Raw genomic sequence first — 8,184 nt, 5'->3', positions numbered from 1 at the left:
CATGTTCTGTTATAATCTCCACCCGGCACAGCCAGAAGAGGACTGGCCACCCCACATATGCTCTCTCTAATTCTCTCTTTCTTTTTTTTCTTTTTTATATTTTATTTTTGCATTTTCCAATTAAGAGCATTCAAAACAAAAGTGAAAAGATATTAGACAACGATAGGACAATGTGACAGTAACAGACGAATGTAACAAAAATAAATTATAATTATAGTTATATAAACAAACATAAAATAATTTTTAAAAAAAATAAAAAAAAATAAACATTTTAAAAATAACGAGACATTGGATCACCTGCCGTAGGCTACATATTATACATTACGTGTGAAACATTATGTGAGGATTATATATAGATTCAATCAATGAGATGTGGGGGGAGATTCTCCATATAGTCAAAAAAAGGTTGCCAAATTCTGTAAAATGTCTTTAACTTATTCCTCAAGCAGTAAGTGATTTTCTCCAAAGGGATACAACTATTAACTTCCGAAAGCCACATTGCAACTGGCAGGGAGGAATCCAATTTCCATTTCAAGGCAATACATTTCTTGGTAATCGCTAGCAATATTTCTGTTAGCTTTATGGTATGGCTTTGCCTAAGATTGGTGTTAGTAAAGTTACCCAGTAGACAGACCTCCGGGTCTAAAGGGAATGCAACCCCGTGAATTGAGGATATGGTATCGCATATAATTACCTCGTTCTTTCTCTTTCTCGGAGGACCATGCCCCAGGACTACCTGACATGATGACTCCTTGCTGTCCCCAGTCCACCTGACCATGCTGCTGCTCCAGTTTCAACTGTTCTGCCTTATTATTATTCGACTATGCTGGTCATTTATGAACATTTGAACATCTTGGCCATGTTCTGTTATAATCTCCACCCGGCACAGCCAGAAGAGGACTGGCCACCCCACATAGCCTGGTTCCTCTCTAGGTTTCTTCCTCGGTTTTGGCCTTTCTAGGGAGTTTTTCCTAGCCACTGTGCTTCTACACCTGCATTGCTTGCTGTTTGGGGGTTTAGGCTGGGTTTCTGTACAGCACTTTGAGATATCAGCTGATGTACGAAGGGCTATATAAATACATTTGCTTTGATTTGAAATGATCCCCACTGGAATTGGTTGTACTGTACAGTACCAGTTGACAGACCGTGCATATGTTTGTTTAGTGGAGACTTACAACCACATTATTCACAGCTCAAAAAGTAGCAAATCTCATGAGTCAGGTTACCTAACTGATGATACAGTGAAGATTGAGACATGGAAGAAAATACAAATTAGATGATATTGTAGCGAGAGCAAATCATCTAGAGGGTATGGCATCTTAATTGAACCTCTACAAAACATTGAAAACTGACAAGAAGGATCATTCAGTCCCATTCTACCCACCGAAAACAGCTTCTGACTGAGAAGGAACCAGAAGATGAGAACGATATAGAATATCTGCATCTTCTTCCTGTCTTTTTGCATTGTTAACATTTATTTTAGAGTTACATTTAAGTATATGGATCCCCCAGTGAGTCATTGGTATTGAACTAACAGCTGCGGCAGGTGTGAGCACAAGATGCACGTATCAACATGGACTAACAATGAGGCATGCTCCATAACAGACAGCTTTAACTGCCATGTAATAAATGAAACAGATATGCTTTGAACTGCTGCAAGTGGTTGCTTCTCAAGTTGTTACATAAGTTAATATTTCCTTGCTTGATTGCATTGTTGTGTGCACCTATAGGATAATGAAATCAGTCACTGGAGTTATAATAATAATAATAATAGTTTCCCCTGTTTGCCAACAGTTTGGTCAGAAAACTTGCAGTACAAAGTTAATGTACACAAAATCAGAAATGGGTAACTTCCCACTGGGCACAAACTGGTTGAATCACCATTGTGTCCACGTCATTTCAATGAAATTACGTTGAACTAACAGGGAATAGACGTTGAATTGACATCTGTGCACAGTGGGTTACTGTACCATGGTTATATGTATTTTTATCCACTACAGAAACTAAATCAAGCTGGATTTATGAAAGAGATTTTCATTTAAGGCCTTATACAGATGATATCATAAAATGTATTCTTTCGCAAAATGTATTGCAAAGGTCAACGGCTATATCTATTTTATGACACTGTGTTCCCCACCTTAAAAACCTCCACATCCTTTGATCTCCTGTAATTTATGGACCTGTCCTCATCAAACTGAGACCTGTGTTTATGATTCATAATAAAACCAATCTCTTATAAAGTGTCTTTAGTTCCAGAATCCTCCATCCCCCACAGGAAACTACCTGCAATTGATTGCCTTAGAAAATCACCAACTAACACCAAAACAATGGTGCGTAGTGACCATTTTAAAAATGAGGCTAAAAACTATTTGTCCGTGATATAGTGAGCTCCAATTTGAGGGTATTGTCATCCATATCGGGTGAACCGTTTAGAAATTACAGCACTTTATGGAGTCACTTTTCTTAAAAATATTAGAGAATATGTTTCTAAACACTTCTACATTCATGTGGATGCCACCACGACTACGGATAATACTGAAATACTTTTGGACCTGACTGTAAGTGACGCGGCAAGGTTCACAGTAGCATTAAAGAGAACAAAACCAGATGGACACTATGACTGCTCACTAAACAAACTCACTAAATGATGATTCATCGCTCTTGCCTCCCCTCAGTATGGATTCATGAGCAGCTTGACCATTGAGGGGTCATGGTCAGGTCTCTCCTTCCTCTCAACTGGGGTGTCTGTGCGTGAGAGGAGCTATGGTCCACAGATCACCCCTGGGGCCTATCCTAACCCCATTACACAGTCCCCTGTCTATGGAGGCCTACGGAGTGGCGGCCCCAGCGTTGGAGACCAGCCTTGCTGATGAAGTAATGCAGTTGGCCCTGTAGTTATTTTTTTTATCCCAGTGTTTAGAAGGATTTCCATTGAACTGATGTGTCATAATCTTGGGAGTTGACAGAAACTCTACCCTGTTAGACATGTTTCATTGATTTCTTTCTGTTCCTACCTTTCTTGAGAAGCTGTATTGAGTGCCAGGATTCTGCAGTGATTAGGAGTCAGACAACAGTCTGGTAGAAGGTTTTAGGGCTGGATTCAATCTGTATATCTGAAGTATCGCGGAAGATCCGCGTTTACCGTGAATGCAGTCTCTGCGAACATGGGAACAATTGCCTTTAAATTTCTATAATGTGGATCTTCCTCGATACGGATTGAATCCAGCCCGTAGTCCGTGACTAGGTCAAATGGGAGGTGGCATTAGCATAGTGGCCCAGGCTCAGGGATTCTATGGGACTGCAAGTTTCCTATGAATGCTGTCTAGCAAGGTCACTTATGGGTCTGGCTTCATCAGTATGTCTACAATGTGAGAACATGCCCCACTCAGCCCCCTACCATGGCTGGACTCACTCACATCAGCAACATGGGCCTTCCACGTCACCACCATATGGTCCACATTCACATAGGCACTGGGAAAGCAGCACCCTCAGCATCATTATGTAAATGTAGACGCCAAAGGCCTTGGTAGACCCAGGCAGAAAAGTAGACAGAAGCCCAGCCTGAGGGAGGGGCTGAGGGGCTCTCTCTCTCTCATTCCCATGCAGAGACACTGAGGGGTTGGCCGTCAAAGCCACATGATAATGCCTCAGCTGATGCACGAGGGCCATTTAGCATGTATTGCATATGTTTGGGTATGTTTTCTTCTGGATCTCAGAAGCCATTGTGCGTGCGTACAGGCCTACAGCAAAACACCTAGGAAACAATGGAACAAGCTGAAAACAATACTAGAATGAGTCCAACCAAGGACTTGTGTACGTGATTTTATGTTTGGGTTCAAATGTATATGGTCTCGTGGGAGAAATACTATCTTGTGCATTATTCAGACCAACCAAATTTAGGGCACAATAAAAAAAAAGAATAAAATCTCACACTGCCAGTTCGAAAGGGAAAGCCCCACTGGTATTTGGCAGTTGAAACATTTGAATGTTTGATTTCTAAAAGCATTCCACATTGCAATGTTTCTTTGTATTCACATTTGGGAGTTTCAGGAGCATGTCTCAACTCACAGCACATCTCTCCCATGAATACTTGGAATCTTTACTGTTATGGTACTAATAACAATACTTTTTAGCCTCTTTCTACACGCCCTATTTACACCCTGTCCCAGGGTGTAAATCTCATCAGTACATTTTGTTTTGATTTAAAAATAGGTGTTAGTCGCCCTCTGTTGGTTAACCATAGAACAAGTGTTGTTTTTTGCCATCATTGTAAACCTGCCACACACAAAAAACTATATGATACATTTATTAAACATAAGACTGAGTGTGAGATTTTGTCACAACCCGGCTCGTGGGAAGTAACAAAGAGCTCTTATAGGACCAGGGCACAAACAATAATTTAATAATAATCAATCATTTTGCTCTTTATTTAGCCATCTTACATATAAAACCTTATTTGATCATCGAAAATTGTGAATAACTCACCACAGGTTAATGAGAAGGGTGGCACAACTCTGCAATGTTGGGTTGTATTGGAGAGAGTCTCAGTCTTAAATCATTTTCCACACACAGTCTGTGCCTGAATTTAGTTTTCATGCTGGTGAGGGCCGAGAATCCACTCTCACATAGGTACGTGGTTGCAAAGGGCATCAGTGTCTTAACAGCACAATTTGCCAAGGCAGGATACTCTGAGCGCAGCCCAATCCAGAAATCTGGTAGTGGCTTCTGAATAAATTCAATTTTCACAAATTCAATTTTCACAAATTCCATGAGGCTCTCTTGTTCAGATATCAGTAAATGGACTGGAGGCAGGGCATGAAAGGGATAACGAATCCAGTTCTTTGTGTCATCTGTTTCGGGAAAGTACCTGCGTAATAGGTGCTTCACTATATCACATTTGACATTGTCCGTAAGCTTGAGTTCATTTGCACACAAAAAAATCACACAATGATGGAAAGACCTGTGTGTTGTCCTTGTTAATGCAGACAGAGAAGAGCGCCAACTTCTTAATCATAGCCTCAATTTTATCCCGCACACTGAATACAGTTGTGGAGAGTCCCTGTAATCCTAGATTCAGATCATGCAGGTGAGAAAAAACATCACCCAGATAGGCCAGTTGTGTGAAAAACTTGTCATCTTGCAAGTGAAAATTATGGTCAGTAAAGAAAACTTTAAGGTCGTTACAATTTTTTTTAAACGTGTCAATACTTTGCCCCTTGATAACCAACTCACTTCTGTATGTTGTAAAAGCGTTGCATGGTCGCTGCCCATATCATTGCATAGTGCAGAAAATACACGAGAGTTCAGGGGCCTTGCTTTAACAAAGTTAACCATTTTCACTGTAGTGTTCAAAACCTCTTTCAAGCTGTCAGACATTCCCTTGGCAGCAATCAAACCTCTTATTATTGGTGTCCTTTAGTAGTGGTTTTTGATCAAGAAATTCAACCATGAAGGCCTGATTCACACAGTCTCCTCAGAACAGTTAATGATGAGATGTGTCTGTTACTTGAACTCTGTGAAGCATTTATTTGGGATGCAATATGAGGTGCAGTTAACTCTAATGAATTTATCCTCTGCAGCAGAGGTGACTCTGGGTCTTCCATTCCTGAGGCGATCCCCATGAGGGCCAGTGTCATCATAGCACTTGATGGTTTTTGCAACTGTTCTTGAATAAACTTTCAAAGTTCTTGACATTTTCCGGATTGACTGACCTTCATGTCGTAACGTAATGATGTAGTGTTGTTTCTCTTTGCTTATTTGAGATGTTCTTGCCATAATATGGACTTGGTCTTTTACCAAATTGGGCTATCTTCTGTATACCACCCCTACCTTGTCACAACACAAATGATTGTCTCAAACTCCTTAAGAAGGAAAGACATTCTGCAAATCAACTTTTAACAAGACACACCTGTTAATTGAAATGCATTCCAGGTGTCTACCTCATGAATCTGGATGTTAGAAGGCCAAGAGTGAGCAAAGCTGTCATCAAGGCAAAGGATGGCTACTTTAATGAATCTCAAATACAAATATATTTTGATTTGTTTCACACTTTTTGGTTACTACATGATTCCATACAGTGGCAAGAAAAAGTATGTGAACCCTTTGGAATTACCTGGATTTCTGCATAAATTGGTAATAAAATTAGATCTGATCTTCATCTAAGTCACAACAACAGACAAACACAGTCTGCTTAAACTAATAACACAAATTATTGTATTTTTCTTGTCTATATTGAATACATAATTTAAACATTCACAGTGTAGGTTGGAAAAAGTATGTGAACCCCTCGGCTAATTCCTTATCCAAAAGCTAATTGGAGTCAGGAGTCAGCTAAACTGGAGTACAATCATTGAGACGAGATTAGATATGTTAGTTAGAGCTGCCCTGCCCTATAAAAAACACTCACAAAATTTGAGTTTGCTATTCACAAGAAGCATTGCCTGATGTGAACCATGCCTCGAACAAAAGAGATCTCAGAAGACCCAAGATTAAGAATTGTTTACTTTCATTAAACTGGAAAGGATTACAAAAATATCTCTAAAAGTCTTGATGTTCATCAGTCCACAGTAAGACAAAATGTCTATACATGGAGAAAGTTCAGCACTGTTGCTACTCTCCCTTGGAGTGGCCGTCCTGCAAAGATGACTGCAAGAGCACAACGCAGAATGCTCAATGAGGTTAAGAAGAATCCTAGAGTGTCAGCTAAAGACATACAGAAATCTCTGAGGGTGTAACTCAATATTAGGAAGGTGTTCTTAATGTTCTGTTCAGTCAGTGTAGGCTATATAATATATATACCCTGAACAAAAATATAAATGCAACATGCAACAATTTTACTGAGTTACAGTTCAAATAAGGAAATCAGGCAATTGAAATTAATTAATTAGGCCCTAATCTTTGGATTTCACATGACTGGACAGGGGCACAGCCATGGGTGGGTCCTGGGAGGGCATATGCCCACCCACTTGGGAGCCAAGCCAACCCACTGGGGAGCCAGGCCCAGCCAATCAGAATGAGGGCTTTATTTCAGACAGAAATACTCCTCAGTTTCATCACCTGTCCGGGTGGCTGCTCTCAGATGATCCCTCAGGTGAAGAATTCGGATGTGGATGTCCTGGGTTGGCGTGGTTAGATGTGGTCAGCTCATAAAGCAACACTTGCGTTGCGTTTGTTGCGTTTATATTTTTGTTCAGTATACATGGGTTTAATCTCTACTCAGATACCATTTGGAGTTGTTTTAATTTTATTTGGAATTTTAGGACCCCTTTAAGTATAAAAAAATAAGGGATAAAATATGTAATTTGTCCTTTAATATCGCCCATGGAAATGCATTGAATAACACATTCATAAATGGCAAAAAAGACAAGTTAGAAAATAAATAATAAGGTAATGAAGTGTCTGTGGGGTGTCTGTGGGGTGTCTGTGGGGTATCGCCAGTCTCCCATTTCTACAGTGGGTTCATATTAGTTTAGCCCAGAATGGGTCTGAAGCTAGAAAGAAGTTGGCACATCAGCTTTACCGACTTCAGACGAGTCCGGTGGGAGTCGTAGAGCAAAACCATTGTGTTGGTGAGAGTCTCGTCTTTCCATAGAGTAGTGATAGTGATTTGAAACAGACTCCATGAGGGTGGTATGAGGGCCCGACGTCCAGAGGTGGGGGTTGTGCTTACAGCCCAACACCGTGCACGACGTTTGGCATTTGCCAGAGAACACCAAGATTGGCAAATTCGCCACTGGCGCCCTGTGCTCTTCACAGATGAAAGCAGGTTCACACTGAGCACGTGACATAGTCTGGAGACGCCGTGGAGGAGAAAGTTCTGCTGCCTGCAGCATCCTCCAGCATGACCAGTTTGGTGGTGGGTCAGTCATGGTGTGGGGAGGCATTTATTTGGGGGGCCGCACAGCCCTCCATGTGCTCGCCAGAGGTAGCCTGACTGCCACTAGGTACTGAGATGAGATCCTCAGACCCCTTGTGAGACCATACGCTGGTGCGGTTGGCCCTGGGTTCCTCCTAATGCAAGACAATGCTAGAACTCATGTGGCTGGAATGTGTCAGCAGTTCCTGCAAGAGGAAGGCATTGATGCTATGGACTTGCCTGCCCGTTCCCCAGACCAGAATCCAATTTAGCACATTTGGGACATCATGTCTCGCTCCATCCATCAACGCCACGTTGCACCACAGACT

The sequence above is a fragment of the Oncorhynchus keta genome, chromosome 5, assembly GCF_023373465.1.
Source record: "Oncorhynchus keta strain PuntledgeMale-10-30-2019 chromosome 5, Oket_V2, whole genome shotgun sequence".
In the NCBI taxonomy this organism is placed as follows: Eukaryota; Metazoa; Chordata; class Actinopteri; order Salmoniformes; family Salmonidae; genus Oncorhynchus; species Oncorhynchus keta.
The sequence above is the reverse complement of the archived record's forward strand: the minus strand, read 5'-3'. Positions refer to the sequence as shown.